Raw genomic sequence first — 17,066 nt, 5'->3', positions numbered from 1 at the left:
AATATTATACCTATATATTTATTATTTTATATAAATGTTTCTTTAAATTAATAATTGATCAAGCAGCTAACAATATGAGAAAGCCAAACTGCGGAAAGATAATATTATTGAAGTATAAAAAATTGGAAAAATACATATAGATAATAAAAATACGTGCATTAATTAGAGGTGGCAGGAGAGGGTTGGCAAGGGACAGACGCGTTCGATGACTCGCGATTGCGCTTTTCCGCGGCATCATGTTCATAACTTTAAGAAAGTATAAGGACGACCGATGCGCACGGAAGAATTGATTTAGTATGCTGTAAAGTAGTGCGGTGGTGACCCCTTTTCGCGAAATCGATATATACACTTCGATACACACGCACGCGTTACCTAAGTTCACGTGCACCCACACTGGTCCACAACACATACATATACGTAACACACACACATCAGTGCGGATGCCTATATCTCTCGAATGCTCGATCCATTTTGCTCTCCCCCTCCCCCCTCTCTCTATCTCCCTCTTTCTCATTGTTCTGCTTCTTTTCGTCCTTAAATTAAAATGTCGTTCGAAAGAGTCTTCCAACTGTGCATTGCAGTCCATTGCATTTTTCTCTCATATTTTGCACTCAAATAAATAATTAAACTTTGTTTAAAGGTGATTAGAATTTTTTAAGACAAATGGAAAATTTACTTTTATAATATAAAAATCGAAATTATTATATGTATATTAAACGCTTTTAATATAGTCGGAGATACTTGTAAGAAATTAATTATATCTTATTATTTTATTACTATGATGTTATTAACATGCACTGTTTTTCTTTTAAAAAGTATTAATAATAATCTAATTTGCGTTCCCCACTGTATTTGAGTGCAATAATTTTATCAGGATATATATAAAACACAGTAGATTTTTACAAGAGAGAAAATGCCTTTTATATTAATTATCATTAAAGAGAAATAAAATAATAGAGAAAGAGAGACATAGATTTGACAATTTGACCGAACATAAAGAATAATACACTTCGCGGTTTTTTGCAGAGATAACCAACCAAAGGAGTGAAGTACTTTATTCACTGTTTAAAATAGATAATGTGACATTTATAGGAAGGAGGATTTTAATCAAATCTGTGACTTCCAAAGTGGCTAGACAAGAAACTGCATTTTATCGATAGTCCAAAGTTGAATAATAACGTGACACGCGGTGCGAAAAGAAGAAAGGATTCTTAAAAATGGTTTTCCGCTTTTTTCACCCCTTTTTCCAAATTTCCTTAAATTCCTCGCCGCTAATGGCATTGAGGTCGCGAGTTCCCCGAGCTATCCGAAGATATTTCATAATGATTCACGGGCGCATCCTGCAAGGGTAATATCCCCGGTGCCGCTGAGGGACGACGGGGAAGAGAGGTGGGACAACCACCCCCGATGTAAATCACCGGTCCGTTCTTGTCGACCGGAAGGGCGAGCAAAGTGGATGGGAAAACCCAGGACGTCTCTATTCCCGAAAAATAATTCCGGCAAGCCGGCTTTTCCATTAAAAAGTTTGATTCGTGGATTCGTAGTCGACATACCTAGTCCCCTCACAACGCGATGGAAGTTAGTCGTTCTTCTTGGAGAATGTGAGAGGGGGGGGAGAGACAGACAGAACCCGACACTTTGGCCATCGCCGTCTTCCGAAGTCCGTTTTGTCTTCTCAGTTGTTTCTGTAATACTGCCAGCATGTAGGGAGGTGTATTTTCGTTTAAAATTCTAAAACTTTCGTGCACCGTGACCATATTGGACGGTGTCAGAAACGAGAAATCGCGCGTCATGTTTCCTTGCGATGAGCAAAGTTGAAGTAGAAACAAATTTCTTCGTATGCCATCAATTCTCTTTCTTAGACTGACAGATAAAAAGATATTGGTGTAATTTCGAAATGTAACTCGTGCGAAATACGGATATATAATTTTTTTTATTAGTAATGTGTTAACTACATATAAAAATTATTAATTTTTTTCATAGGTTTTTTTAATGTTTATTATGAAATCTCTTTTTTTTTTTTTTTTTTACATTTATTTTTTTACTTAAAACAAGAAAATGAATCAAATTTCCTGCATATATTTGATTTACCTTTATTTTTGAACATTTTAAATATTAAAAATTATTAAAAAGTTTTATCTTTTTAATAATTTTTTATCCAGTTTGCATATTTGCTTAAAATCTTTTATGGAAACGAGTAGAATATTTTTTTATTTCTCTTTTATATTATTTGTATAATGTTATTCATGAAATTATTATAAAGTTTCTTTTATTTCACTATTTTTGCAAAATATATTTTTTGTTCCTAAGAGCAAATAGTTTTTATACTATTTGTATGGGAAAAATATATTCAGACAATCAAGAAATATCTTGAATGTAAAATATTTTACGTAATTATTTTTATTTTGTTATAGAAACTTATCGCGTTAGAATTTATTCTCTGATTCTGCGAGAATACATTTTATATTTATAAAATATGTATTCTATATATTTTATTACGTTTTTCTAATGTTTTGGACGCAAAAAAATTTTCTACATTTGTTTAGACGAAACTTTAAATTTTTTCGAAAAAAAAAAAAAAATTCTGTTTTAATCAAATGCCGGATTTTAGGAATATTTGTTTCCACGAAGTTACATCTTCGTTTCCCATTTCTTTGTTCCGGAATACTTTATGCTTACTATACCTTTTCATTTTTCCACCATCCACCACTATCTCCGGGTCAATTTGAAGGAAGAGGTGCGCGGCCGTCAAAGTCTCGTCTAACTTTAAACGACTTCGTACCTCCGGCACCTTCTCGTCATCAAGACGAAAAGTGCCATCACCGTCGCCTTCGTCGTTCTCATCGTCGTCCTTATCGTCGGCGTCGGCTTCTCCTCGCAACAGCACAGTTTGCAAAGTTGCGATGTTCGCCGATAAAAGTTACGTCATTTAGTGAAATTCTTAACCCCGACCTCTCCTTTACCTTTGCGTTTCCTCAAGATCTGAGAGACGTATAGGAGGATGCACACAGCGAGGAGAAAAGAAATGAGAATGAGAAACTTAGTTTTGAACTAAATTTTCTAAATATCAAAGCAAATTTCAAGATATAATCAGATAAGCTCTTCGTACATTAACAAGATTTTTTTCCTCGAAAGGAATTATTACAATAAAAATTAATATTGATTAAAAATAAGAATTTTTTAATTGATATTCAAATTTATTCGCGCTAGATGCATGCATGTACATGGATACTTTTGAAAGTCAAGGAATCATTCTGTTATTTATTTATTCGTATTTAAAATTTAATTTGCGATAGAGAGAGAGGCTCTTTGATTTTTGGCTAAATTTTTCGATTGCTGAAGAATAATTTAAGCTAACTCGACGAAGAAAAATCTCTATTGTCTTCTACATTAAATATTAAGATATCACGTGCAAGGCGAGCATCGGAATGACGAGGATGCCTTCTGGTTGTTGCAGAATCCCTGGCATGCGTAGTACGGGCGAGTCGGGCATAGGGCTCGTTCCGGGACTAGCGAAGGGCTCAAAGGAGGATTGGCTGGCCGCTCTCGAGCGGTTCGAGGACCGGTGAGCACGACAGGGCGAGCAACCCCCTTGCCGAAGACCAGCAACCCTCCCGTCCGTCACTGTCGACGAACAACAGAACAGGTTCGTACACTCGTCTCTTGTAATCGATATCTATTTACTTACGTCGTACCTCGAACCTCCAACTGCCGGAATTAGAATTTACGGTATTTTGATTTACATCTTTTATTACGTATATATATATATATATATATATATATATATATATATATATATATATATACGTAACTGAAAATACACGCGATTGCGTGAAAATAAGTTATGTCATATTGTTGCATATTTTTGTCGCATCTCTTTTTGAAACTGTTTTACATTTTTTATTGATTTAAAGAAACCTCTATGTGATATTCGTGTACTTTTAAATTACGTTATACTTTAAAATCAACAAAAAATTGAATTTTGAAGATGGTCTATTTGGATCTTTTCTGTTAAATCCTGTTAAATATACATGCCGAGAGATATAATTACATCTGTTAGTTCCGAGATTTCTGTAATAAAATATCTCTTGCGCTATTCGCGACAATCTCCGTCAGTGATAGCAAAGGGATTAACCTACCTACCGTTGGATAAAGGTTGCAAATTATGACTCGGCCTGCACGTGCAGGTCGACGTCTCACGTGGAGGCGGATCGATCATCCCTTTCGAGCGGATGTTTGCGCTAGGAATCGCGGAAGGGGTGGAAACGGGCTGGGAGTTATCGAAGACTTGGCGAGAGGAGGGGGGAGGGGAGGGGGCAAAGGGGCTTATCTCGACACGTGAGACGGTATTCTATTATACGTTTCTAACGGAGGGTGCACGATCGCTCGGTTAGACGCATTGTAAACAGAGCCATTTGTCAGAAGCATCGTCGCATCCTCATGCGGCAGGCGGGAGGAGGGGTGCTTAGGAACGTGTTCCTTAAACGGCCGTGCTAGACGATTGAAAATCGGTTTCATATATTTCGTGAATCAGTCATTTGATAGAAAAAAACTTGTCGGAAAAGATTACTTATTTATACAACAAGAGAGAATCTCGCCAATCGATTTCTTCCTTCATCCAATTTTTATATATCTTTCTTTTCTCTTCGACATCTTAAAGTGCTAGGGATATGTTTTTATTTTATTACTCTTAAGTTTTTTAATAAACATTTAAAACGTAAGCATACCCACTTCTTTAAATTATTTGACAAAGTTGTTCAATTAGGATTTTCTGCTCACGTACAGTGTCTTAAAATATTTATTTTAAATAAGTTGGATGATTAAGATTAATAGATTATTATTTTGAAGATTACGCGGAATGCATGGAGATATCAAAGATCCAGCTGTTTCTCTTTCGAAAATCTTGTTGACCATTTTATCGTGCCAAGTTTTTATCTCAACCTAACGTCGTGTACTTTTAAATGCAATGGCGGACGTTTGGGGAAAACTTTTCGATCCTCTTCGGTGATTTAAAGCGGTCAAACGTTTTTTGTCCCGCTCCCCCAAGTACTCCGGGGGATGAGACTACGGCAAAGTTACGGAAGTAGATCGGCCGGTTGTACATCGACGACTTTTCGAACTTATCGAAGTATGTTGACGTTCACAAAGGCGCCTGCTCTCCAACAGAGGATTACGAGAGTTGAAACCCTGCCGGGACTATACCGTGGCTGGGAGATTACGATTCACTTTGCAAAGTGCATTCAGAAAGTGATTACATTGTTTTCGAGCATTGTTATGCTTATGTATGATGATATATCACACACATTGTATATAGCGTGTATGTAGATTCGTGAATAGAATTAATTAAATTATTAAGAAATGATAAGCTTGCTAAAATTGATCAAGTTAATAAAAATGGAGTAATAATGCGAATAAAAATTAGAATAATAAAAATTTTTAATTAAAAATAATTTGAAAAGTAAGTCTAAAAAATTCGAATTAAAGATCACAAGCGGAGAGAAGAAAGAGCAAAAGAGAATAATATTTCAAATAAAATCGAATTAAAACGAAACTAAAACGCTTGGTTTCTAAATGTGAACTGAAAATAACGGAAGTTCTTTAGAGCGCAGCGCGTTTCGAGGTTTCTCGGTGACGAGTCACGCTCATCGTTCAACCCTATCTCCTCGAGAATGATTTATCTACCCCACGAGAGGGTCAGGATGATCAATCTATATCAATCGCAACTGCGTGATAAAACCAAAAGCAATTTCTTTCGAAGAGATAACAGCTTGTCTTCCCAACCAGCCTCATGGATGAGTTAGCGACACGAACATCTTATTACCTTAAAAATCACATTGGTAATATTTTTATCGCAACCTTCGCACACAGTATTAATCCGCGTAATGCAAAAGTTTATTTATCGAAAATTGATATTTATAGAAATATATAATATACAGTCGATTTTTCAGTATAAACTTTTTTTTTTTTTTTTTTTACACAAGAAATTATATTTTTTTATTAAGTAGATTTCAAAGTGTAGGTGTATGAAAATTCTCACAAGCGAAAAAATATTTTTGTTTTTAGAGAGAAATATTTTTTATTTTCCAAAAAAAGATGAAACTTTTGCAGATAAAATTTTACAATAATTCTCTCGATGCAATCTTGTGAAAAATTGAGACAGAATATTTTTGAAGAGATTGCGACATCTTTTCGGATTTAAAGTCGCATAATTCTTCTTATTAATTAGCGAAAATAATTGGCCGACAAGGGGCAGCAAACGTCGCAGTCTACCCGCGATAAGGATTCGAGACAACTCGAGGAGTCTCGAGAGGATAAGATCGAGGATGTGCAAGCGGGGTTTCTCGACTAGTTTTTCCGTGGAGGAGGGAGGATAGGGTAGAATCGGAAGAGACGGGATGGAAATTCATTTCCTTAATGGAGGCTGGAATACTGTATACTTAACCGACAGTGACTAAACACGCCCCCGCTTGTCCCTCGTTCTCACTCTATCTGCAAATCACCCGACAGGGTATAACGTGATGTTTCACACAAAGGATCTCGGTTGAACAATTATACAGACTGTCCTGCTATCCCTGTTACATATTTAGAATAGATGTGACGAAGATTAGCAAATTGATATATATTTATGAGAAGTACTATATAAATTAAAACGCGGAAGCGTTATTTCTCTTAATTATATCTGTTACAATGTTGTGTGTGGTTTAAAGTAAATATTATAATTAGAATAATTTTACTAAATTAAGTATGGAATTTGTATTGATTGAATAATTCGCAGACAAAAGTATGCTTCTCTGAAAAAGAAAAAAATATATATATATATAAAATGAGTTTTCAATAGAAGATAATTCAACTTGATTAATAACTACATGTTTTACTATAGTTTGCAATAATTTTTTAGATTTAATATTTACCATTATCTTTTAATTTGAAGGAATTCAAAACATATTAATCGATATAATAATGACAGACCAAAATACATAGATTTACATTATGTCTTACAGATGAAACATTTCTATTCTCTTCTGAATTGAACAAATCTCTCATTTTCATCGGTCATATCACAGATAGCATAAGTGCATAATTTTCGTCGGCTTATCATCGCGAGACATGTTATAATCTTGTAATAGGGAAGGAGGGTAATATTTGATGAGGAATGCAATTAAATACGACCGAATCTAAGTCGAGAAATACGAGGGTCACTTCCGTTGAATTTAATGGATGAAAATCACGCGGAGTATAATATGCCGCTGGCCATAAATAACATCGCGGAAAGAAGGAAAAGAAACGACGACGTTGGGAGAGATGGGGATGGGTGGCGACTGCTGTCGCAGCTATTAATTAGACGAATTAATTGCGCTCATTAACGCGCTTGCATTACGAGCGCGCGATGGGGAATGATTTTTTGTTACCCTTTTGTCGTTGCTGCACATCGGAGATGTGCTCGAGTTTTGTTGCGCTTCCTTTTTCCTTTATAAAAATATTCATTCAAGAGAGAAAATAATTAAAAATTTTTTAATTTTATAAAAATGTAATGTATAAATGATATGTGGAGAGTTTTTTTCGATCTTCTATTTTCATTTCTTGTTGTTATTGTAATTTAGTTTTTTTTTTTTTTTTTTTTTTTTTTTTTTTTTTAACATTGATACATTATTGATATAAAGATCTTATTATTTTTTAAGAAACTTGTTTTGTCGCTTTAATAATAATAATCTTAATAATATAATAGTATTAAAAGTATATATTAATTTAATATAAAAGTTTAAATGTGATTATCATGTAAAGATAGATAGGGTTTCTTACTATGTATTAATTAATTCAAAAAGTAAATTTCACTTAAGCATTGCATAAGTTTCTTTAATAATGCATAATCAATATTGTGGTTGATATATATAAACTTTTATATACATTTTATAAATATTTATATATATTTCTCTAAAATTTTAAACGTCTTAAAATGTAAAATGTTATTTATTACAAATTATGATTGTCAGAAATAAGAAACTTGTTTTATTATCTTAATTCGAGAAATAGACTGTTTAAAATTCTCAGACGGATAAAATCGCGACGATTTTATCAGGCGATAAAATGTTCAACGGCTCATCCCTCGTCTGCCTCAAAATTCATTTTTTCGCGTTTCGAAGGGGATGATAAAACAAACAGGAACGAGATATGAATTTTACCTCAGGCAAAAAATTCGTACGAGATACGCAATGAAACAGAGATGATTCGTAAAATGAATAAAGAAAAACGTAAAGTCGCGAAAATAATACGTATAAAATTTTCCAGTTTTTAGATCCAAGATTTGATCAATAACGGTTTATCAGTACGGTTTTTCGCATGTGTACATATAAATATGCATACGCTATTGATCGATTTAATTGAGATAATTATTTGGTAATTATTGTGCGAATAAGTTGATTATTACAATTTGTTGAATGTAATTGACATGTAAATTATTGTGTGTTTGTTACGATAATGAGATTACTTGAGAAAATATATATATTATGCTATGTCGAAATATATTAATTTATCATCAAATTATCTACTTATTTATTATCGATTATATATTGGATGAACTTTCAAGGAAAGATTAAAAGTGCGAATGGCACACAATGTCGATTAATTGAGCATCCAGTTAATTATTTCTTGAATTCCGCTCGATAGCGTCGCGCGCGATAGTCGATAATTAAAATAAACAACTTAACGATATCAGTCAATTTTCTCATTCTTGTGTAAAAGGTATTCAAATTAAATCGTGATGCAACTAAGAATAAGTTTGATACTTGTGAACTTTGAATGCCTTTATAAGTGAACTTGTGGCGCGACAAAAAGGAAAAGCCACGGAAAGCGAAGGTGCAAAATGTGAATTATAATAAAAGAATAAAAGAAAGGAGAGAACATTTTATTATATATTTAAATATTTCAATGTTTAATCCTGAAATACGCGCGAAAATAAAACTAAATAAATTTAATCTTTCTAAAATGAATAGATAAATAAATTCAATGTATGAAATAAAATCCTAAACACACGGTTAATTAATAAAAATAATAGTAAACCAAACATACTTGTTGAAGATTCGTTTGGCATAATTAAATCAAAGCTAGAATTATATGCCTAATTAAGATCCCTCTATTGAAGCTTTAATAATGCGAAATAATTCGGGATCAATTTGCGCGTTCGAAGCGCCGATCGCTCAGCTGCTTAAAATGATGAAAGAATTGAATTTGATCGGGGACCGACGGTCTCGGCCCCCGAACGGGTCAGGAATTAATTCCTTCGTGTTTGCTTCGATGGCCGGCACTTTCGCTTGAGCTAGCACACTCGATGTCCGGTATGTCCTCGATGTCAAAGGCATGCTTTATCTCGAAACGTCGATAACGCGCGATTCGAGAATCAGCGTCGGAAAATAACGCGAAATAACGTAATAATTTGCGCTTGTCCCTGACTCTGTGTCTGACAACCATAAGGCACCATTCATCAGAATTGTGATTCTAGAAGAAAGAAAAGGTGGACGCGATTGCAGAGAGTATACGTACTTGTCTCTTTCTTTTCTAACCGGAGAGTAAATTCATTGGATTACACTTAATGTTTACTTGTCAATTTTGTTATAGATTCAAGATTTTTTTAAGAATTCGAGAGATGTATGTTTTATATTACATTTTTCTACAAAAATATTGAAATGTATGTTAGATATTATTTGACTTTACCCGTATTTCGATTGCAATAAATTTCTTTCTCTCTTTTTTTTTTTTTTTTTTTTTTTTCTCAGACAATAAGGTATCTAACTTTAGACTTTCATTATTGTATATAATGAAAGTCTAAACTGTATAGATATATAGAGATAGAAATATGAAAGATATATAAAAGAACTGTAAAAGAGCAGTATGCTCTTATTCCACATGTTATCTGGATGAAAACTTTTCACAAATTGTTACGTGACTCTGCAGCTTAATTAATTGTACTTTACAGATAAGCTATCTCAGAAACTGCGAGAGAGACTTCAATTTTAATGACAGATGCTTCGATAAACTTGGATTAATTTTGCCGATCTTAATATCGATAAGAGGGAGGAAGGATCATATGTCGCAACTTTTAAATATTTTTTTAATTATATTTTAAATTAAAAATTCAATTTTTTATCTGTGGAATAAAAAAATTTATTTCTCTCTCCAAGCTTAATTAAGTAAAATATACCATTGTGTAATCAATTTTTGTAATCGATAAATAAAGCCTTTTTATATATTATAAGAAAAAGAGAGAACAATTGGCCAGAACCAAAATAGGTAAACGGAAACGTGGTATCGAAACTCGATTTAACCGTAAAAGGTTGAAATACAGAGTAGGATAGATGTATCTCTACGCAATGAAACTCCTTAATTAATTAGCGTTAATTAACAAACATGCGGTGAAGCTGTCGCACCCTGTCTCACGCTCCCTCCTCCCCCCTTCGCCCCTCGGTTTCACCTTCGCTCACCTCGAAACTCTCGAGGGATACTTGAGTGCTTCCTTTGAAGTTGCATTTGGTTGCAGATTGCAGGTTACGGAAGGGTCGTCCCTTTTCGCACAATATTCGGCAACACGCCCCCTTTGGCCCTCCTAAGGGAGGACGGTCTGTCGCTCGTTAATTACATATCGCTGCCATGCTAATTTCCGCGGCGATGTTTCCCTAATTATTCGCCGGTTCTCCTGATTAACAATCTCACAATCAGTTAAATTAAGACGAAATAAATATTTTTCAATTTGCATTTCCAATAAATTTGATCAGTTACTTGCAGCTGGGCCTTTTCTTCCCTGAAAATGACTTTTATTTTCATATAACATGTGTTTCTCACAAATCGGAAAGTGCGGTCTGCGTAATGTGAAAATAGAAAAAACAGAACGTAGGGATATAAATATAGAATAAACGATAGGAAAAAAAAAAAATACATATATGTTTTCAGTTAATAATATAAAAATAAAAGATAGTACAAATATAAAAATAATATCGTATAATAAGAACAGATTATGCTCCTATAAATTCATCGAACATCTTTAATCATATCATAAAATGTGAAAGGGGAAAAAGTGTGTGTAAATTTAATTTCCAAGGATCTTTTTTTTTTCTCTCTCTCTCTCACTAATTACATGTATACGATCTCGTGGAATTTTTTTTGGAGCTTTAACACTTTCAGCAAGTATCGCGAAATGTTTCTCTCGCTTTCGATTATTTGACTTTCTATTTAGAAAGGGTGGACTCGCCCGGTTCTTACATCCGACTCGTCTCGTTTTTCCCCGGGGCGCAATTTTTGAGTGACAAATTGTTGCTGCACGCCCGTCGAAGGGATGGTGGAAACGGCTACACGGGGTAGAAATGGGCAGGAGGGGGGAAGGGCAGGGGTTGTTTCGCTGTCCCCACCCCCTCTTCCCCCCCTTCTCCCCCCCGACGTTACGTCACTATACGGCCGTTGCTTTGCGCGGAGATGCGGCGGCTTGGCGGGGCCACGCGAGTGGCAAAAGGGAGTAGGGTGGCGGAGAAGGTCGATCAATATCAAGCTAAGCGTTCAGCACCTCTACCAACCTCTGTGGCGACCCGAGCAACGACACGTCCCGCTCGTTGCAGCCGAATAGATTTCGTGAATCCAACGTGGAAAATCGCGACAAGCCCCTATTCTGTCCAATAAATTATAAGTCCAGTATCCTCGGCTGTTTCCCCTTCTCGCCGGATTGGAAAATGGAATATATACTCGTGCATATGCGCTGATTTTATTAGACGTGTCGAGTTTACGATATATAATTTAAATTAAAACTGCAAAATGTATGGTGTGTGAGTATTTCTAAATTGGTAATGAAAGAAGATCCTGGGGATACCTTTATAAGATTGTATTTCGTTTGACATTTCCCATCCTATCCCTTAATTGTGTCTCCCTCCTTCAATTCCTCGTACAGACGTGAGCAAGAATAACTTTTCACTTTCTTACAGTTTCTCGTGTCCTTTAATTTTACATTTCTTTTGAATTGGAATCCGATTCCTTCTGATTTGTCTGCCTCTTTTGAACTTTCTTCCTTTCCATTTAATTTTTTCACATGGAAAACTCGACAACTTTATGAAAAAAAATCCTGCAAGGAGAGAAATAACTTGGGGAGGGGGGGGAGAAACTTTTTTAAAATAGGGAAGGATAAGAAGGGATTAATTTTTCTGTAATTGTAACTTTTAGCGATCATTCCGCGCGGATTCTTGAAAAAATTCTTCAATGATATATAATCGACTCAGAGTCGAATTCGAACAGGGTTGATCCTTATTAATTTGAGGATATATATCATATCTTGTCGAAGTCCGAGGGTAAGATTTCCCGGGCGGAAATACGCCGTTGAAAATTAGAGCCTGCATAATGCAGCACGTGCGCTATTAGGAGCCAGACAGGTCCCTTTGTTCTTAAGTCACCGATGCGGATTAGCGACGTATTCTACGTTTATTAACGGAAGTTTCTAGTGCCCGAAACTCGGCAGCTTCCGGCGGCACGGTTAATTTGACGCGCTCAGCGAATCCGAGAAAGGAAACATCTTGGAGAACGTCTCTCTTATCTCGAATTATATATCGAAGCTACGGGTAAATTTGATATTACGGTGAATTATCTACGCCAGGTGTATATACGTCGATGTAAAGCATCGCTTCGTGAAACCAGAACGTTGCGAGCACGCAATGTAGGTTGATAACTTTGCCATGAGCGGAGTTAATTTCCGATTTGCAACGTATTTATGTGCAAACAATTAGTGTCGTCAAATAAGAGAATGTAATTTCTCATTTAAGAGCCCATCTTTAGGTAGGAATAGAATTGCTGTACTTTAAAAATTCTCTCTCAATTTAAGATAAACTATAATAAATACATTAGAATTAAAAAATTTTTAAATTAATATAATTATTAATTATTATACATAATCATATATTATAATGGATAATTATTATTTTCACACACACATATACACAAAATTATTTTGTATAAATAATATTATTTTCTCTCTGCTTTCCAGAAAGAATTCATCGTTGAAGTTTGAAGGGTAGAATATTTTTATTCTTTATATATATAAATATAATATTTTTAAACTAGTGTCGTCAAATAAGAGAATGTAATTTCTCATTTAAGAGCTCATCTTTAGCAAGGAAAAGAATTGCTGTGTCTAAAAATTTTCTCTTAACTTAAGATAAACTATAATAAATACAACATTAAAATTAAAAAATTTTTAAATTAATATAATTATTAATTATTATATATAGTTTATTATATCATCATGGATAATTATTATTTTCACACACGCATATACACAAAATTATCTGTTGAATTTTGTATAAGTAATATTCTTTTCTCTTTGCTTTCGAGAAAGAATTCATCGTTGAAGTTTGAAGCGTAGAATATTTTTATTCTTTTTATATATACAATATTTTTAAACAATTGTCGTCAAATAATAGAATGTAATTTCTCATTTAAAAGCTGATCTTTAGCAAGGAAAAGAATTGCTGTGTCTCAAAAAATGCACTTTAAAAATTCTTTCTCAATTTAAGATAAACTATAATAAATACAACATTAAAATTAAAAAATTTTTAAATTAATATAATTATTAATTATTATATATAGTTTATTATATTATTATGGATAATTATTATTTTCACACACGCATATACACAAAATTATTTGTTGAATTTTGTATAAGTAGTATTCTTTTCTCTTTGCTTTCGAGAAAGAATTCATCGTTGAAGTTTGAAGCGTAGAATATTTTTATTCTTTTTATATATACAATATTTTTAAACAATTGTCGTCAAATAATAGAATGTAATTTCTCATTTAAGAGCTGATCTTTAGCAAGGAAAGGAATTGCTGTGTCTCAAAAAATGCACTTTAAAAATTCTTTCTCAATTTAAGATAAACTATAATAAATACATTAAAATTTAAAAATTTTTAAATTAATATAATTATTAATTATTATATATAGTTTATTATATTATTATGGATAATTATTATTTTCACACACGCATATACACAAAATTATTTGTTGAATTTTGTATAAGTAGTATTCTTTTCTCTTTGCTTTCGAGAAAGAATTCATCATTGAAGCTTGAAGCGTAGAATATTTTTATTCTGTTTACATATATAATATTTTTAAACTTGAAGAGAAAAAGACATTGAAATCACATAAGTGAAAGTCGCAAGACTGAGGGAAAAATAAATCTCTAATTGAACGTGCACGACATCCGTTGCCGGGACACACCCGGTAGACATATTGCGCGTGCAATCTCTACCCCCTAGTAAGTATGTACGTTACGTTATACAAGTTCCGCGATAACGTGCCCGTAACTGTAAGATATAACTTTCTACGTAGTTTCCTATACCCAAACACGTACAGGCGCATCTGTACGTGAACGTGTGTGAGCATATATTAGAAATCTGTATATACTGAGCCAACAGTATCGCGTGACAGGCGGTTAACGAGGCTGCTGCGGCTACGGAAGACACAATCTTACACAGGATGTATTTCCAATTTGACATAATTAGCGCCGTCATATATATATTTTTACGCACACACGTCGCGACGTTCCTGTCTTGGGGATACGCGATTTTTATCACACACGTGTAATTTTTTTCCACGATCAATCCGATTAATCGCGGATGTCATCCCCATCCGCTCGATTAATCGTAGCGAGCGACGTATTTTTTGTTTTTTTTTTTTTTTTCTTCTTTTCGCGATATCGATTATTTTTCTAATTTACATTCGAACTAAATATTTTATAGCACATTGTGTGAGCATTGATATCTGATTGACCCTTTGTATTTGAAGGGTTGAATTTAAACGCGAGCTGGTCTTACGATGACGATAATTATATCGATCGTCCTACGATATAATGGCAACGTACCACTGATCAACTGTAACGAGCACCGTTGCATTGTGTGCGCTGCTAATTTTGTTGCCGCGACTGCGACACGTCGACATGCATGTGTTGTTTAAGCAGAGTTAATTATCACTGGGAAAATAATTAATTACGTCGTTTAATTCATCTTGTAACGTTGTTCGGAATGTCAATCAGCCGTAACGAAACGATAGAATCGCACGTTCTCGTACAACCGTAGCAGCTGTCTTTTCGACTAAAAATACACTAAGCTATTTTCGCGATAATACATAATAATCTTGTGTTTGAAAAAAAACTCGAGAAACCTGGTTATATATTTAAATAATTAAACTTGATTAAAAAAAATAATAGATAGACTAGTGTAACTATATATAAGTACAATAGAATCGAATTTTAATTTATCTATAGTTTCGCGATCTGTGTGTGAATAACAATAAATTATTTAACAAGTAAATAACGATTTAATAAATACGTACGCATAGCACAATTATACGTACATAAAACGTAGCCAAAGCAAATTGTAATAACGAGCAGTGTAAAGTTTTGTAGATTGAAAAATTGAAGGGGATTCCAGACTGAGACGAGATTAACGAATGCGATAAATAAAATGGAACAATGGCGATTGTGAGTAGCCGTTCCTCGAGGAACGAGGGCTAATGGAGAATGCGCGATACAAGCTAGCCACGTCTTAATGTCGCCATTATTCGACCGACAAATAAGATTTTATGACCTCTACGACCCATTTGCCGGGCACTGGTCATCGACCGGCTCGTTCGCCATTTTTTTCTCCTCTTGATAGCGAGAGATCCCGCGCACGTGGAATGCATTAAAAATATTCAGGCTCGGAATGCATATGCAATCGATTGTTTCGCACTAATTGGAGGCTAATGGAGGTAATGGCCTGTGTACGCAAATCAAGTTAAACAAAGGAGGGGTGAACGCGTAAATATAATGAAATTATAATTAGTCCGATGAATCTTTATTGAATTGATCGTTGCACTTTCAAGAAAAATTCCAAACTGACGCGAACGCGTTGCGATGAATGTGTGATTCGCGCGCAATACTTTTTCAATATAAACTGCGTCTTCTAGAAAATTATTAAAAGTTTACACATAGGAGCCGTCCGGTATTTCGACGTAGTTTCCTCCCCAACGCTCCGTTATTTCCGTTCGATACTTCGCCGCGACTTTGCCGGGCGAAGAAAAATGAGGACCGGATCGTAAAAGACAAGGGGGGAAATATCTGCAAAGGGACGGAGCCGTCGAGTCGGCGGACATGAATTTATTGCATCCAGTCGAGGCGAAATCGAACAAGGGGTGGCAACGGACGAGATAGCGGGCAACGCAAGGGGGTGGCGGGTGGAACGTGGCAGAGTGCGTCGCTATTATTATACTTTCTTATTATTTATCATCCTTCATAAATACCGACCTCTCGTGAGGATGCTCACTCACAGAACGGTGAGAGAAAGGACGAGACAGTGATTTATAGAGGTCTCGAATTAGTGTCATTCACGTCGACGTTTTTCTTCCGCGTATTAATCCGGATACGCGATAATATACCGTGTACCTTGTAAGTCGTATTCTCGGCGTTCGGAGATGGATCAATCAAAATAATATAATCGCTTTATATATAAATTATTTGTTTATCTGATAAATAATGATAGTAGAGAGGTATTAGCTTCTATCTTTCTTTTTCGACTATATTTTTGGGAATTAAATTTAAATTTTAAATCCTTCTTTTCTATTTATTTGATAATTTGTGTTACGTGCGTATTTAAAAAAATGTTCGAAAATATAAATATTTTATCTCGAGTTACAACTTTGATTTTCAACATTCGTGATGTTTAATACTCTTGATCCATAATATTATAATATAGGTGTACGAGTATAGATTTGAATAACAAATATTGGAAAAGGTAGTTTGTCAATTTTACGATATAATTTTAGAAAATTTGTTATTTATAAAAAAAAGTGACACTTAAATTTTACAAAATGTTTTTCTCAGCGTTCGGAGATGAATTAATCAAAATAATATAATCGCTTTATATATAAATCATTTGTTTATCTGATAAATAATGATAGTAGAGAGGTATTAGCTTCTATCTTTCTTTTTCGACTATATTTTTGGGAATTAAATTTAAATTTTAAATCCTTCTTTTCTATTTATTTGATAATTTGTGTTACGTGC

At 34.3% G+C, this 17,066-nt stretch overlaps 1 protein-coding gene across 11 annotated transcripts in view; it reads left to right on the top strand.

The window, feature by feature from the left end:
• Rho-5 (rhomboid-5) overlaps positions 1-17,066 on the top strand; it is a 75,162-nt gene that overhangs the window by 9,898 nt on the left and 48,198 nt on the right. For all 11 annotated transcript variants that reach the window (XM_072907745.1, XM_072907744.1, XM_072907743.1 and 8 more), the window contains one exon: positions 3,458-3,646. The gene's annotated coding sequence lies outside the window, so the exon portion shown is untranslated. The remainder of the gene's footprint in view (positions 1-3,457; positions 3,647-17,066) is intronic.

Source organism: Anoplolepis gracilipes, chromosome 15 (genome assembly GCF_047496725.1).
Source record: "Anoplolepis gracilipes chromosome 15, ASM4749672v1, whole genome shotgun sequence".
In the NCBI taxonomy this organism is placed as follows: domain Eukaryota; kingdom Metazoa; phylum Arthropoda; class Insecta; order Hymenoptera; family Formicidae; genus Anoplolepis; species Anoplolepis gracilipes.
Note: the sequence above shows the minus strand (reverse complement) of the source record. Positions and strands in the feature narration are given on the sequence as shown.